At 45.7% G+C, this 18,290-nt stretch overlaps 1 protein-coding gene across 2 annotated transcripts in view; it reads left to right on the forward strand.

Annotated features, from left to right (window-relative positions):
- Positions 1-18,290, forward strand: part of PDE8A (phosphodiesterase 8A) — a 1,868,130-nt gene that overhangs the window by 1,151,376 nt on the left and 698,464 nt on the right. The window lies entirely within an intron of this gene.

The raw sequence follows: 18,290 nt of genomic DNA on the forward strand, positions 1-18,290 counted from the left end.
TACAAATATACACACTTAACATTTCCACACCAATCTACACGAAGAACATACTCAGTGCTCTGACGTAGGCGACAGGCATATTCACGGACGTGCATCTTTATTATTTTTACATAGGCTTTCAGAGTGCAGAAACGCAAGACGCATCATGAACTCATCTATAACGCTTGCTCAAGCTTCTCTTGAAACCCGTTACCACCATGAGAGGTATAATGGGAACACGATACTGATCATGGAAATATATGCCACTATAATCTAAAGCACCCATGCACGAAATGGATCACTTATGCACCAGGCCCAAGTAGGCCTCAAGCAAGAGTTCCCGTGGACATTAACAAAGCAAAAGTCAGGTTGCTGATCCTGCAGAATGAGCCTGGTGGAGCAACCAGCCAAGGTCGCAATGTTGCAAACCCACATCCAAGAACAAATCATCAAAGGCACGATGTTGCAACCTCGCACTCCGCGTACCAACGTTAAAATCATATCTACAAATTAAACCAGACACACAGTGGAAAAGCAATATTAATTGTGCAGAATTCTGCCTCAAACACGGTCCCGCCTCACGTGACCAAGCCGAACCTGACGAGATGCCAAAACCCAGGAGAGAAAAGGCGTCTGGGTCCCTCACTACGAGACACAGGCCGAGACACTTGAAAGGCTCAATGGACACCTGCTACAGTGGGAGCGGTCAGCCTTCCACCTATGAATAAATCCTCACGTTGTCTGCACGTACCCATATTGAAACATTGTTGCAAACACAGGTACACCGAGAGCTGGGAACAACGGTGGTCCCAGGCTGGGGAGCTCACGGATGCACCAATCAGAACATGGGGCTCTTATCTCAGACGTCAGTAACATTAGCCAATCCTCAGGGGTCTTCATGTAACAATTCTTATGTATCTAATTGTAGGGACAACCCAGATATACCACCTGACTACACCTTGACCACTAATATCATTCTCTATATGTGTACTATACTAACCCTACCACTCGAGCAACCAATTAAGAGTGGCGATAGGTTTTTTGTTAACTTTCTGAAGTGACGCAAGTAGCGCGTCATAATGCAGTAAAAAGGGCCTGCGAGCCCCACGATTATGTGTGTGTCAGGACGAACGCGTACGCTCCTTGACCCATCCCTGCCGTTTTGCATAAATAAACAGCAGAGTCGCCTTGCTCCTTGTGTGCGTCTCATACTCTATCTCAATCTGGGATATACGGGAGGTGTTGGGGCCTCCCTGCCCGGAGGTCTGCGGACGGCCCGGCCGACCCCGGCAGAATTTCCCCCCGACAAGTTGGAGGCACTGCTGAGATCTGTTTAAGATCAACTTTTATTTTTAGTTTTCCAGGCACTCCCGTTGCGAGGAGGCCCGGCGGCGCGGCCCCCTCTGCCGTTGCCCCCTTCTGAGGACTACAGGACCATCGCGGAGCCGCGAGAAGACCGGACAGCGCAATCCGGATATTGGCCCTCGGGAGCCGGTTGAGAAGTATCCCGCCCGCGGTCGGCGAGTGTCCAGACGTGGTCCAGACGAGGGGAGGTGGCGAGCCGCTTGGAGGGTGCACGCGGTCGAGCGGCCCTGCATCGAGAGAACTTGGTGAGCATGACACGCACAACAAGCAATGCGAAATTGTGAGGGAGGGGGAGGAAGTAAATAAGGGAGGGGGGAGGTATTGTAATGATGTGCGGCGAAGGTTTAACTGAGTGTTGCTAATGGAATGAATGGTAGCGAAACGAGTGCGAGAACAGTCGGCTAACGTTACGCGAAAGAGGGGGGCGGGGCACGAAAACATCACGTGCAGCCGCTCGTAACAGTCAGCTAACGTTACGCGAAAGAGGGGGGCGGGGCACGAAAACATCACGTGCAGCCGCTCGTAACAGTCAGCTAACGTTACGCGAAAGAGGGGGGCGGGGCACGAAAACATCACGTGCAGCCGCTCGTAACAGTGAGCTAACGTTACGCGAAAGAGGGGGGCGGGGCACGAAAACATCACGTGCAGCCGCTCGTAAGACACTGATGGTCTAAATTGCGACTGAGTGTGAGGGTGGGTGTGTGTGGTTTCCGACGACTTGACATTTATTGATCAATGAGTAGATGAGGTTCCCTATTGTTCGAGCAAGAAACTCGATAGGTAGATGACGTTTCCCTGTGGGCGGTAGCTAGTTACATAGTTGCCCAAAACGGAAGATAATTGGCTGGTTAAGCCCTCCTGTTGAGGGGCGTATCACACGCGAGGCGACGCAGCGTGCGCAGTCCGGTTATATTATTGGTGAGATTACCTTGTTCCAGGAGAGACAGGAAGACAGCTGTAGGGTTAGCGGGGTAGATTGCAAGTGTATTTTGAACTTAAAGAACATAACAAGAATATACCAGTAGCTCGAAGAAATCGGTGACGTCACCAGTAGGGATTTAATAGGATATCGCGAGCACAAGGAATTTTGGGTTTGAGAGTGGTGGGGAAGAGAAGCATGATAAAGGAGCTGGTACGGAGATAAACTATGAACCAGTGGATCGAAAAAGAAGGGGAAAGGGGCGTGGCTGCGCACGGAGAACGCCGGCCACGGCAAGTGTAAAAGGGGGAGGAGAACGGAGAAACAGGACGACTGTATAAGATCATCGTAAGGGGTACGCAGCCGCAGGGGGCTGCGTGCGCTTCGGCCGCAGGGGGCCGTAGGGGAAGGAATATAATATAACATCATATCTATTATTATTGCATAATTTGTCAAAGGATTGTCGTAAGTCCCCACACTTGCGGGGCGAGGTAAGCAATACAAGGTTGTATATTGTAAACTGCTAAGTAAGGGGAAGGGTAACAAGGGGAGTGAAATTATGTCATACGGGAGAGGGTCGGGAGGGTGGGGGAACACCCTCACTACACCACTACAGCACATATGCACCACACTGCCACCACATAGGGAGAAGTTAATTAAGTACAGCATAGAGTGGACCCAGGGGACAGACAACAAAATGTTAACACCATGGCCGCCAAATGGTAGTTTCGATCCATATGCCCAGCATTCACTACTAAACCATCTGCACAATACATACAAGGGGAAGAAGTTGGCAAACCATGTGGAGGTGTTTAACTTATGGAGGATGTTCCAGGGGTCTCGACCAGGACCAAATGGAATGTTCACTATGGGGGAAACACCGGAAGAAGAGGAGATTAAGAAAGAAGGAACGGGTGGGGAAAAGGAGTGCGAAAGCACAAAGAATACGGGGAACGAAAGACAGGGAGGAGAAAAGATTGATAAATCAGACGACATAAAAAAGGAACCGAGCAATGGGATACCCATAACACCGGGTGTGAAAACAGAAGGAGGAGGGTTGTACCCTTTAAGAGAATTAGGAGAAATAGGACAGTTAAGGGCGGCTGAAGGATACTCAAACCCGGCATACAGCCCTCCACCATATGTGGCTCATGGGAAGATACCAATGGGGGACAGGAGGATTAGAGAAGAACAGACTGTAGAGATAGGAAACGATGAGTGGGTAGCTGCACAGATATTGTTGAAATTACGAGGCTCACTAACTGGAGAAGAAAGGGAGGCGGTAAAGAGAACAAACGAGGATAGTGCCAGAGAGAGTGAAATGAGGGGAGAGGAGTTACTACGGCAGAAGGAAGAGATTTTGGAGGGAAGATTAGCAGAACTAAGGGATGAGCAGAATGAACTGATCAAACAACTTGAGCGGGAGGAAAGAGAGAGAGTGAGGAAAAGGAAAGAAGGTAAGGACGAATTGGAAAAATTAAGGGAACGAAGTGAGGAGCAAAAGAGAGAAGCTGAAAGGGTAAAAGGAGCAGCAGATAGGATATCAAGAGTAGTGCTGAGAGAGAAGAAGAAGGAAGAAGAAGAAAAGGAAAAAGAAATGGAATTATGGAGGAGGAGGATAATATCAGAGGCAGCTAAGAAATATGAAGAGGGGAAGGTAATAGAGAGTATAGTAGAAAGAGAAAGGGTGAAATGGGAAAGGAAGAAAGAGGATGAAAGGATATTGGAACAGATGAGCAACGAAGTAATGGAGGAATTGAAAAGGAAAAGGGAGGAAAATAGTAGGGAAATGGAGGAAAGAAGTGAAGGAGGAAGAGAAGAGAGGGGTTGGGAGAGTGAAAGATGGGGAGATGTATATAAAAGTAGAGAGGTAGCAACAACATCAGCACTAAGGGGAACAGTTGGTAACAACGGAAAGGGAGAAAGAGACCTAATAGACTTAAAAACAGTAACAATAAAAGGAAAAAAGGCAGAGTGGGGGGTGCCATTTATGAATGATTTTTGCAGTGAGGAGGAAGGAGGAGTGGAGAAGGATGGAAGGAAGAGTGAAAGGGAAAGCTTAGATAAACTATACCTCACTAGAACAAACATAGATTCGCCCTGGATGAGTAGAAGATGGGAGGAGCTGGAGAGAAGTAAGGAGGAAGTGAAAAGAATAGGGGAAACACAAACCAATGAAACCACGCCACCCACATCACCACCGCGCCCTCCCACGTCACGCCCTACATGTTCAACCACCGCGCGCACTCTGCACAGAATAAAGCTCGCGCCCTTCATGAATGAACTTACACCTTATGCATGTCGGCTTAGGGACCTCCCTAGTCGCAGGCAAGACAGACAAATAAACATACCTATATTGAACACAGGAAATGATGAAAAAAGGGGAAAGGAAGAAGAGGGAGATAGGAGCAGAGGTAGTAAGGAAGAATTTGAAGTAGTAAAAGAAATGGGGGAAGAGGAGGGGTGTGAAGACTCAACATTATGGAGCGTAAAGGGTGACGCAAGACAGAATTTAATGCCACTGCTGGAGAGAGGAGGGGTTAGACCACAGTATGTACCTTGGAAACATACAGATAAGGAAAATATAAAATGTAGGCTCCCATCACTAAGTGGAGGTGCGGGTAAGTGGATATATGAAATGGAAAAACACACCGCAGGACAGAAACTAGCAGTAGGAGATGTGAAGGGCCTGTTAATATCAATATTAGGGGATAGAGCGGATGACATTTGGAAAAGAGCTGGATTCCATGGGGTAACAATAACGAACACATCGCATGATGGGGCACCATTTGCAAACTGCAGACATGCGCTATGGCAGGCACTGAGAGTGCAGTACCCAGACACATCAGACATAGGAGCCATTACTTCCCGTAAGATGGGTGAAAATGAGGATCCTGTTGATTATATCCAGGATGTTCAAGAGAAGTGGCGCATGGAAACTAGAGAACAATGGGACAAAACACCAGCCATATTTTATCATATACTAGTACAAGGGCTCCCAGAAGGAGTTCAAAAACAACTAAAGAAAGTAGTGGGGATGGAAGCAAAACCATGGCCAGAAATACAACTGACTATAGTACATCACTGCAGAACATGGCAAGGAAAAATGAAACAAAAGGAAGAGGATAGGAAAACAGAAGAGGCCAAATTAGTACAGAAAAAACTTACTAAATACACAATGGAAGGGGCACTAATAACTACGCCCACACCAATGGCCCAAAGCCCAACGCAAGTAGTGGCTGCACAAGATCCCGCTCAAATAGCGCCTCCACAAGGGGTAATAGAGCAAGTGCCGCCTCTGCAATTACACGCACCAAACATGGGAGGAGGGTACCCAATGCAAGGAACTGGGTATTATAGTTATAACAGAGGGAGAGGAGGGTTTATGAGAGGGAGAGGATATGGATATAATACCCAACAACAGGCTGGGGGACTCAGAAATAACTACCCCACAGGGCAACCCGTATACCAGGACAACACAGGGAGCTTCCCATGGCAAAACAGGGAACCACCCGTGTGTTGGAGCTGCGGACTATTAGGACACATGTCACGTACATGTAGGGTCAGTCCAGGAACACCAGCATGGAATGAACAAGCACAACCTAGGACATTACAAGAACAGCAGGGCATACAACAACAGCAGATGTCACAAAAAGGGAGTGACCCACAACAACAAACAACACAACAGCCACAAACCTATTCACTGCCACAACAACAAATAACACAGTACCTGCCACCGCCACAACAACAAGTAGCGTTAATACAACCACCACCCCAAAATGAACGAACACAATTGGGTGGGGTGACGGTGTTGGGACACAACCCTTACACAGGGAATGGCCAATCATTGTACCCCCAATAGGCCAGCCCACAGACGGCCTTGGTGTGTCCCATCCTGTCAGTAACACCTAATAGTGCGGAGGAACCACGCATAGAGGTAACGATAGGTGACAAAAAATTATCATTTCTTGTTGACACCGGGGCAACCCGGTCTTGCATAAGGGAAGGTAAATTTAAGATGTCAGGCGAAGCCATGAACACCCAAGGATTTTCTGGGGCTAAAGGGTTGGTTCCATTTACTGATAATGTTCCCTTATCTATTGGAGATTATGATCTGTCAGTTCCACTTTTGTATTATAGTGCCTCACCAGTAAATATACTGGGGAGGGACATAATGAACAGGTTGAACATGACGATCTCCTTTACAGAGGATGGCATAATTTGCTCTACTCCAGGGATTAACATGCTCGCAGCACGACAGATTTTGCAAGCATACTGTGGACAGACAGCGATTAGGGCGGAGCCAGTAGATGGCGAGCTATTCCAATATGGCACAGACATGGCATTTGCATGGATGCCAGGGATAGAAGGGAAAATATGGAGGAGACCAGCAGCCTATCTATTCCGACCAGAAACACCAGTTAATGAACTGGAAGGGAAGGTGTTTGTAGTGGACATTGAGAGCATTATTGCAACAGCTGATTATGTTGCTGTGCACGCCCAAGATAAAGAAGGGAGAGCATGGAGGGCGGTGATAGCACTAGCAGAAGGATGTAGGCTGACCCAGGTGTCAGATGAAGAGCTGTTCTCAGAAGAAAAGGAAGAAAATGAAATGGTGTTCATGATGAGTGTAGAAATATGGCTAAGAGTGGCTCACAAACAAGTAGCACAGAAAATTGCAATGGCACTTGAGGCACCCGCAGGCACCCCAGTCCCATTTTTTAAGGAGGATATGTCAAAGGTGCCCAAATCATTATGGACTATTAGCCCTTATGACGTGGGATGCATAAAAAGCATAGGGGGTGTAAGGATAAAATTGAAAAAGGGTGCAATACTACCAAGAGTGAAACAGTACCCATTGTCAAAAGAGGCAGATGAGGGCATATATGAAACCATAACGGCCCTTATAAACAATGGCATATTGGTCCCCTCAGAATCACCATGTAACACAGCTGTGTACCCGGTGCGCAAGGCTAAAGGGGGGTCTTGGCGCTTCATACAGGACCTCAGACCCTTGAACAACATAGTAGAAGCAGAGTATCCAGTAACAGCAAACCCGGCCACAATATTGTGTGGCATTCCAGCAGAAGCATCACGATTTACAGTGATTGACCTTAAAAATGCTTTTTTCTCAATACCATTACACCCAGACTCACAAGATTTGACCAGCTTCACTTACCGAAATACAAAGTGGAAACATACCAGATTACCACAGGGGTATTGTGAATCACCCTCAATTTTCAATAGAGTAATACAGATGGATTTGGGTAACGTTGAGGTGGAAAGCACAGTGTTACAGTATGTGGATGACATAATAATTTGCAGTACAAATGAAAGTAAATGTAGAGAGGACTCCTTAAAAATGTTGACGATACTGGCAGAAAAGGGGTACAAGGTAGACATGGAAAAGATACAATACTGTCAGGAACAGGTACTTTACATTGGCCAACTGATATCCCAACATGGAAGAAGGATTGCACCACAAAGAGCACAGGCCATCTCAAGCACTCCCGTGCCACAGACTGTGAGAGAACTGCAGCAATTTCTGGGGCTGTGCAACTACTGTAGAGCATGGGTATTTGATTACAGCTCATACATAGGACCCCTGCTTGAGGGTTTGAAGGAAGCAAATAAAGGGGAGAAAAAGTTGGGATGGACTATGGAAATGAGGGAGGCATTTGACGAATTAAAAGACGCGATATCAACTGCTCCAGTACTGGCATCCCCAGACTATGAGCGGCGCTTCTTTATATTTTCACATTGCGACTCAGCAGTGATGAAAGCAGTGTTGGCCCAAAAAACTAGCATGGGCTATAAACCAGTAGCATTTTACAGCGGTCACTTAGACCCTATAATGTTAGGACACTTCTCTTGTGAACAAGGTCTCGCTGCAGCTGCTTTTGCAGTAGAAAAAGCATCAGCACTAACTATGGGGAGTCCAACTACACTATTTGTGGAACATGCACTATTTGCGATATTGAATAAACCTAAGTCCACATTAACGACACAGAGGGCATCAGGTTATGAGATTATTTTGTCTAAAGCTGAACTAGCAATTGTTAGATGTAGCACGGTTAACCCTGCAAGGTTCCTAGCAGAAGTAATTGAAGAGGGAGATTACGCCCACGACTGCACCCAAGTAACTGAATTATACTCATGTACTAGGAAAGTTGAAGAAAACGCACTAGAGGGAGGTGAGCTTTTGTTTATTGATGGGTCATCAACTATTGATCAAGGAGATGGGATACGAAGGACTGGGGCAGCAGTAGTAAAAATGATGGAGGCGCCGGTGTGTGTGGCTATGAAGTGTGTACAATTACCACAGCATTACTCTGCTCAAGCGGCGGAACTCGTTGCACTAATATTGGCATTAAAGGAAAGTTTTAATAAAAGAGTAACTATATATTCCGACAGTGCATATGTTACATCCACTGTCCACTCAGGGCTATCAAAATGGAGAAGAAGAGGGTTTAGGAGAGCTGATGGCACTCCAGTACAACATGCCCTCTTGTTGGCTGAACTAATTGAAGTAATAAACGACCCCCAAGAACTAGCCCTAGTAAAATGCACCGCACACACCAATGGAGAAGACTACGTCTCAAAAGGAAATGCAGCAGCAGACGCACATGCGAAATATGCTGCATATTTTGGTGAGATATGGAACCCCACAGACTCACAGAGAGGGAGAGGGAGGGGAATAGCGAGGGAGATGTTAATAAGAGAAGGGTACACCCATCTCCCAGCCACACAGATTATGGAGCTACAAGCGGCTGCACCAATGGCCGAAAAAGAAGTATGGGTGAAAAGAGGATGCACAATGTCACCAACCGACGCACTATGGCGCCAGGGTGGCACTGGGAAAGTTGTAATACCGGTGGCACTGTTAAATACCGCCTTGAGCCAATTACATCACCCTGCCCATACAGGCAAGGAAATAATTGCAGCACGAATTAGAGAAGATTGGTTTTGTCCCGAGTTAACCTCTCATGTGTCAAATTTTATCAGCAATTGCCTCACATGTCAACAGTTTACGGCCGGTCATACTCTAAAAGTGATAAGAGGTACTATACCCCGGCCAGAAGGACCTTTTCGGCACCTTCACATTGACTATGTTGATATGATCAACATCTGTCAAGGCAATAGGTATATGATTGTAGTAGTATGCCCATTTTCTAGGTGGATTGAAGCAGGGCCCTGTTCACACCCTGATGCGTTTAGAGCAGCCAAATTCATAGTAAGGGAGGTCTTCCCCAGGTGGGGAGTGTGCGAGGTGTTAAGATCAGACAACGGCCCCCATTTCGCAAATGAAATGTTCCAGCATATCACATCCCTGCTGAACATTAAACACAAATTTGCATGTGCATACCACCCACAGGCTAATGGTGTATGTGAACGCCTGAATGGCCTATTGAAGGAGGCAATTGCTAAAATACAACAAACAACAAAGAAAAGTTGGTTGTATTGCCTTCCGTTAGCATTGTTTGAACTCAGAAACAGGCCAGGGTCCGACCACCACCTCACCCCTCACGAAGTGGTTACTGGACGTCAAATGCGCCTTCCCCTAACACCAACGTCAAGGGCATTCACCGACAACGAAAGTTCAGCGAATGTGTTAGGTGATGAAATGTATCAATATGTGTCTTCTTTGATTACTAGTGTCGTGTTTGTGTCTCAACAGCTCGAGCGCACACGGGGCGGGTCTACCAGCAATCAAGAAAAAGACGAAAGTACGGAATTGGGAAAGGAGAACTCGTGCAAACTTGCCAAAGGTGACCACGTACTACTTCGCAATTTCAATAGAAAGTGGAACCAGAAGAGGTTCACTGGCCCCCATCTGGTAGAGGACGTATCAACAAGAGCAGTAAAACTAAAGGATAAGCGTGCCTGGAACCACCTACATGACGTAAAGATCTACAAACTGCAGACCCGCCCCAGCGCCAACGACAGGTCCATTGGAAGAACAGCAACAACATCCCCGACAGCGGAAGAAAGTACCACCACAGACAACGACCCAATTGTTCCCTCGGAGACAATAACTGACGAAGAAGGGGGTGATCCCCATACTGCCCACCCCATGGTCACACGCTCAAAGAGTAAAAATACTTCCGCCATCTGAGCGCAAACCCCCCCCCATTGACTGCTAAGTACAGTTGTAACTAAAACTGAAGGACATTGCTTGCACCAATACACATGTAAACACGTGAATGTTCTCTTTTTTCTCTCGCACATACAGGAACTGCGTAATATTGTATTGTTAAGAAAAGCTAATTAACAAGTTCAGTGTGCAGGTGTAGATGGTGCTGCCAGACGATAACTACCCAGAAGAATTGTCACACCAATTTGTATACGAAATAAAGAGGCCAACATACTTAAAAAGGAGAAGGGTACGTGTCTACTACATAGCCTTCCTCCTGGCCATAGAATATTACATGCCCCACCTCCGCCCATACTTGCCGGTCCTAAGAGACCCATCACTTAGAGTAGCGTGGGAGCAGCTCTTCGCCTGGGCACTGAATGACTACTTGATAGGGAGAGCTTAAAGGTAACAAAACTAACATTTAATAACTTGATAGGGAGAGCTTAAAGGTAACAAAACTAACATTTAATAACCAGCACTTTTGAGAATTTTCAGGCGGGCAACTGTAACGTCGCAAGAATAAGCTGCCAGGACCGCAGCAAGGTAAGAGAAAAATGCCGGTGAAATTAGCATATGTAATAAAAATAATAGGAATTTTTATGATCACCGGGTTCTTGGCTGCTTCTGTCTGGCAGTACAGCTATGCTATTGATTTTATTGCTGCACCCAAACTTAATATACCCCCGTCCCCTGCTGCAACAGGTGTTACGTCAGGTGGTAATAGTAATTTTGCACCCAAGCAAAATAGAGTTAAACGCAGCACGTACTCAGACAATAAAGGTATTGATAATTATGTACAAGATTCAGCACACGTCACAAACAACATATGGTACCAGCACATGACCCGCATTGGTAAGCAGACAACTGAGGATAGCTGTTACGTTTGCTCATTAATACCATACGCCATGAGCGCTTCACGAACATTTGTTGCCACAGAAATAGATGAAAAAACAGCACAGTGCATAATATATTTGGCCCTGTTCCAAACGAAAGGAAGATTTCAAGGAACAGTAGTGCACATGACATGGAAAACACGAGACTCATACCCATATGAAAACAACTTCCTCAAGACCTATCTGAGTTATCACAAGACCAGTTTACATGCTGAAGCATTCAGGTACATAACAAGTGGCCCTGCAAAAGGAGAAACAAAGAAGGTAACACTGCAGTATCTACCATGTGATTGGTACGCCACTGAAGTTCCGGGTAAACAAGGATGCTGGGAGAGGCCGCTACTGACGATAACAGGAAAGGTGTTCCTGGGCAACAGCTGGGAGATAGGAGTGATTGGCAGCAACATGGTAACAAAAGAAACTATCTCAACTATCGAGACACACAATCATCGATGTTGGACGACGTGGATCAAGTATGTACCAATGCTCACGTGGGTAGAAGAAGATGAAGACCCGATAACTATACTACCATTGACTGCGCCCAAAGTATGCTACCAGCATAAAGGAGAGGTGGACGTAGGATATAACACCAATTGTGCAAGCGTGATGGAGTTACCTGAGGGGGGAGCGGGAACAGCAGTAATAATGGACCATTATTGGGCCTGTGGAGAAAAGGCATATCATACACTGCCTCCCCTGTGGAATGGTGTGTGCACAATGGTACACGTCAATGTACCATCACTAGTGGTACCTAAGAAGCATGTCGATGTGGCGAAATTTCCTAAAATGGATGAAGGGGATAAGAGAAGAAAGAGATCTGCACCACTCCAGAAGGAGCAAGGAAACGGGACCAACAGCAATGATACTGTCCTAAATAGGAGAAAAAGACAAGGAGAGCCATTGACAGGAAATTACCTGTGGGGAAGGTCGGAAACGGAACTAACATCAATACCGCCAGAACACAGACTATTCAGCAGAGCAGCAATGTTCTTCTCATCAATAATACATCCGGGACTGCAGGCATATGCAAACGCAAAATGGCTCCAAATAACCAGGTGGGAACTAATGATGACCATCAATTCAACAGTAAATGGGTTCAACGCAATTAAAGAGGAGCTGCGAGCTGTAAGGATGGTAGCACTCCAGAACAGATATGTATTGGACCTTCTCACAGCAATGGAAGGAGGAGTTTGTGCAAAGATAGGACAATCTTGCTGCACTTTCATACCTGCCAACGATGCTGACAATGGTACACTGACAGAAGCAGTTTCACAATTGGCCCAGATGCACTCCAAAATGATGGACGAAAGTAACGGTGTAAACAAGGATAAGAGCTGGTTTTCACTATTATGGTCATGGATGCCATCTTGGCTGTCAGATGGACTGAAAATAATAGTGGGATGTGCTATTTTGGCTGGAGCTGCCCTTATCATAATTAGATTTTGGAAGGCCCGGAAGGCACGCACGACTGACGAGTTGCTGGAAATGGTGGGAATGCACCCCTTAATGCCAGCAGATGACGGCCAGCATACAGGTGTGATAATACAAGAAAGGGAGAAGTTGCGCACCCAAATCATCACCAATCATCTAGACCCACCATCAGTGAAGATCGAGAACCCAAGGAACCCCAGGAGCTACATAGGAAGATGGGTATACTGTACTCCTGGAGGAACATGTGAATACATGTATTGGTCATTTGAAGATCATGTAAACCATTATGGACATCTCGGAGGGATAACTAAGATATGGAGGGTAAGAGGAGATAACGAGAAGGATATGTTTGTGGTCGACAAGTCGACCAGAGGGGGGACTGAAGTGGGAGAATGGAAGACCAGGCTCCCGTCCTTCACCTCTCGCGCTTGGCCTAGAGGGTCACGGCCCAGACACCCGCCGCGAGAAGAGTTTGTCCATTTACCAGACGACCAGGTACCCTGGTACAGGAACATACGGATGTGTCCACCTGCCTGCCCAGCAGCCCGCACTGGCCATGCCGACACCTGCGGCTCGGATCAGCTAGACTAAAAACCACACGTCGTTAGAGATGCCATGACGACCTAGACAACGGGAAGCACATCTGTACAAATATACACACTTAACATTTCCACACCAATCTACACGAAGAACATACTCAGTGCTCTGACGTAGGCGACAGGCATATTCACGGACGTGCATCTTTATTTTTTTTACATAGGCTTTCAGAGTGCAGAAACGCAAGACGCATCATGAACTCATCTATAACGCTTGCTCAAGCTTCTCTTGAAACCCGTTACCACCATGAGAGGTATAATGGGAACACGATACTGATCATGGAAATATATGCCACTATAATCTAAAGCACCCATGCACGAAATGGATCACTTATGCACCAGGCCCAAGTAGGCCTCAAGCAAGAGTTCCCGTGGACATTAACAAAGCAAAAGTCAGGTTGCTGATCCTGCAGAATGAGCCTGGTGGAGCAACCAGCCAAGGTCGCAATGTTGCAAACCCACATCCAAGAACAAATCATCAAAGGCACGATGTTGCAACCTCGCACTCCGCGTACCAACGTTAAAATCATATCTACAAATTAAACCAGACACACAGTGGAAAAGCAATATTAATTGTGCAGAATTCTGCCTCAAACACGGTCCCGCCTCACGTGACCAAGCCGAACCTGACGAGATGCCAAAACCCAGGAGAGAAAAGGCGTCTGGGTCCCTCACTACGAGACACAGGCCGAGACACTTGAAAGGCTCAATGGACACCTGCTACAGTGGGAGCGGTCAGCCTTCCACCTATGAATAAATCCTCACGTTGTCTGCACGTACCCATATTGAAACATTGTTGCAAACACAGGTACACCGAGAGCTGGGAACAACGGTGGTCCCAGGCTGGGGAGCTCACGGATGCACCAATCAGAACATGGGGCTCTTATCTCAGACGTCAGTAACATTAGCCAATCCTCAGGGGTCTTCATGTAACAATTCTTATGTATCTAATTGTAGGGACAACCCAGATATACCACCTGACTACACCTTGACCACTAATATCATTCTCTATATGTGTACTATACTAACCCTACCACTCGAGCAACCAATTAAGAGTGGCGATAGGTTTTTTGTTAACTTTCTGAAGTGACGCAAGTAGCGCGTCATAATGCAGTAAAAAGGGCCTGCGAGCCCCACGATTATGTGTGTGTCAGGACGAACGCGTACGCTCCTTGACCCATCCCTGCCGTTTTGCATAAATAAACAGCAGAGTCGCCTTGCTCCTTGTGTGCGTCTCATACTCTATCTCAATCTGGGATATACGGGAGGTGTTGGGGCCTCCCTGCCCGGAGGTCTGCGGATGGCCCGGCCGACCCCGGCAGAATTTCCCCCCGACAAAGTTATGGAAATGCTTCAAAGTGGGGATCTCTCCATGTCATTTAAAGAGAATATTGTCTATATATCTCTTCTACATTCTTATATTGGTCAGAAAAGGATTGGTGACTGCAAAAATGAAGTCATCCTCAAATTGAGCCATATAAAGAATGGCCAAACTGGATGCAAAGGTGGCTCCCATGGCAGTGCTACAGATTTGTAAGAAAAATGTGTTGTCAAATTGAAATTTTTTTCTACAGGGTAATGGTCATAAGTTCAAATTCACCCGGGATTCTAAGTGGTGGTTCACTTCTAGAGAGCCAATGGCAAATGCACTTGATTGCCTCCTGCTAGGGAATGCTGGTGCACAGTGATTGAATGTCTACGATGACAAGAAGCTCATTGTGACAATCCGAGTCTGTGGCCTCAAAGGTGTTGATGATTGCAGAGTTGTCCCTAAAATAGGATCTTGTGTTCTGACTAAGTGGTTTGAGAAAAACATCCACACATTTACATGAAGATTGCAGAATTGAGCCACACCCTGATAATATAGGTCTCCCTGGGGGGTCACTGCTATTCTTATCAATTTTGAGGCGAGCATAGAAATTGGGTATTTTGTACAGACTCCAATTAAGTAAGTCCTATTCATTACTTGAAATGCAATCTTTGTTGAGGTCGAACATGATGGCTTCAGAGATAATTTGTTTAATTTCCGATCTGAGGTTGTGATTCAAGTTCTTATAGTTTTTTTCATTGTTAAAGAGGTTGAAGACCATTTTCTCATACTGTTCTCTTTCCTTGAGAACGATTACACCACCTTTTTCAGCCGGTTTGATTACCGGATCTCTGTTCAAGCCAAGTCTTTTTTTTTATTTTTTATTAATTGTATATGACTGAACATTCAACCGTTAAAATATAAATTGTAAGGAAGGCATGGTATAAAACAGTAAGACAGACACAACTGATCACAGTTCAAGGGTGTTTATTGAACTTCAATTGTGTTTGAAAAACGCCTATCTAATCCTAAATCTAAAGACGGGAGCAAGCTACACCATCAAATAATAATAACACAGTCCTAGTCAGTCTGTCAAAATAAAAGGGCCTATATTAATAAACCTATTGCCAATCCTTACTTCTAAATACAAATAGTGCAGGAAACAATGTTATGCAAAAGAAAAGTGTTCAAGAAATGATAGGTCAGGATATTCAAGGCGTTGGCTTTCCTTGGCCACGTTTTCATCATGGGACAAGGCGGCACACTCGAACTTAGCACACTCTCTGGCTTAACTAGCACGAGGATGCAGTTCAAAACTTCAACATCAGGGTCTTCTGTACCAAAGTCTCTTTGCCATTCAAAGTCTCTTATTTCAGAGGGCCTGATACAACACGACATTAAAGTTCCTTTCTTTTTAGGATTTCACGTGCATAATTTCTTGGGTGATTTTTGGTTCACCCCAGGTACCCTTACACCATGCTCAGACCCACTTTAACACAAAGCTTTCAATTGATCTCCCTCTGCTGTGTTCAGACCAACTTCCTCTTTTCCAAGCTTTCGAAGACTTTCGATTGTGCACAGGATTTTTCTCAACCGGTGGCAGGATCACTTCAATTCACAATTACTCAGTCTCTTATAGACATGATCTCTTTCTCACTTTCAGTTTGCCAATTCTCAGGTGGATACCTTACAGAAACTTTTGACCGAGTACCCACACGGTACCGGATCACTCTGTCAAAGCTATTGTATATTGCTTTAAAAGTTCAATCACTCATCAGCAGTTCAACTTTACTTGCATCCTTTATCACACGTGTTTTAACAATATTCATTCCAGTGCTTGCCATACAATGTTGTTTCTTGCAACGTTGGCTTCAACACAGACCAGTTTTGTTGGTCTCCCCAATTCACCGGCTGTGTTAATTTTACTGACACTGCTTTGTTCTTGGAGCAAAGGTTAGTACCACAGCAGCTGGTGGATCTCCCCACCTTGATTATTGACCCGGGAGGGCCCCGGGTACCTCCAACACACAATGCAGGATTCTTCAGCCTAGTTTCTTGATCTTACGCTTTCTATTCTCGAGGCTTCAGGAAAGTAACAGTTCCTTGTTAAAAAGGTCAAGGGAAATTCCCTCCTTGCGATCCCCTTCTGTTTTGCTGTCTGTCTTCTCTCGTTAAACTGCCATCTTGGAACTGTTGTTTCCTCGTGTGCCTTGCCTCACTCAGAGTGTGCTCTCGTGCTCCGCCTTTTATTCATGTGGATAAGCTTAATGGAAGTCAGATGTGCTTGATGGTCAGTAATTGCCTGACCTCTCCTGACCATTGTATTGGGACACGTCAGGGTTACGGCTCGGGTGTTAGTCTGTTTCCCTTATAGCGGGCTGTCCGTGTGAAAGTGTTCATGTTGTAAAGGGGGTGGGGGGTTGGAGTTCCTAAATATCCTACTTGGTAGATTGGAGTAAAGGTGTTACAGGGAAGGGGATACTGCATCTCTCCATCCAGAGCCCCACTCCCACTCCCTGAAGACTCCTCACCTAGGTGATCCTCCCACACTTGTCCGCCCCCAGGAACTGGATCCAAAAGCGATAGCCATGTCCTGGCCACTTAGATGACAGATCCCCGGGGACTAGTGGGTGAGACACCTTCTGGTTTCTCACAAAATACAATAAATTCTTACAATACATCAAACAGATTCATCTAAAATACAATACTATGCATTCATCAAATACAATATAACTATAAAGGTTTCATCCAATTAAACATATGATTTTAAAGTTTATAGAACACATGTGTACATAAAAACAAATACAAAAAGATAATCCTCAGCGAGTGTAAAAAAGTATCTAATTTGTGCTGAACAAACTTTACAATGGCCAATGTTAGGGCTACGTGTTGACCACTAAATAATACTGGCCACACAGCTTCCTCTGTTAAACACCTATAATGATTGAAAGGTTTGCCCAAGTAAATAAACTCTTTTGTCAGCCAGTTGTGGGCCTAATCATTTTTGTTTCAGAAGCAACTATGGGGAATCCTTCAGATCCCTCACCAGAACCCTGCTTGGAGTCTTCTCCTAGGTAACCAGGAGAGGGCAGATGCTTCCTGAGCCCAATCCTGGGGTAGGTATACTGCGTGAGGATCACCTCAATGGAGGCAATGATCAGGGTAGAGAGTGGATTATGTGGGATGAGGCACAGTATTTTACCTCATAAGAGGGATACTCTTGCCACTAAGGCAGAGGAGGCTTTGGCTTACTGACAGTTTAATATATCCCAACCTCCTAGTAAGACTAACATGGTAAGCTCCAAGGCTGGGTTGTAACTTCTAAACCTAGTATATCGAAGGACTTACGTACACCTGCAAATAAACATCATCCTCAATGCAAAGGGTACACCAAAAGGAATGAAGGAAGTGTTGCCTTTTCTATACCATCTATTTCTTATAAGACTAAAATATTAAGTGAATTACAACCACGCTTAAAAAATATAAAAAGTGGAAAAACCTATTTTTCTCACAATGAACTAGGTGTCCCTGAATCCCTCAAGGACTGTGACGAAGAAGAGGTCTGAGGAGGCATGCAGAAGTAAAGGACAGGGAAGAAGGCCTAACAGCCTTTGTCAGGGTCAGGCAATTCATATTAAGGCCCTGCACCTAAAGTCAATTG

Source organism: Ambystoma mexicanum, chromosome 11, assembly GCF_040938575.1.
Source record: "Ambystoma mexicanum isolate Mex_15411 chromosome 11, UKY_AmexF1_1, whole genome shotgun sequence".
NCBI classification, from domain to species: Eukaryota; Metazoa; Chordata; class Amphibia; order Caudata; family Ambystomatidae; genus Ambystoma; species Ambystoma mexicanum.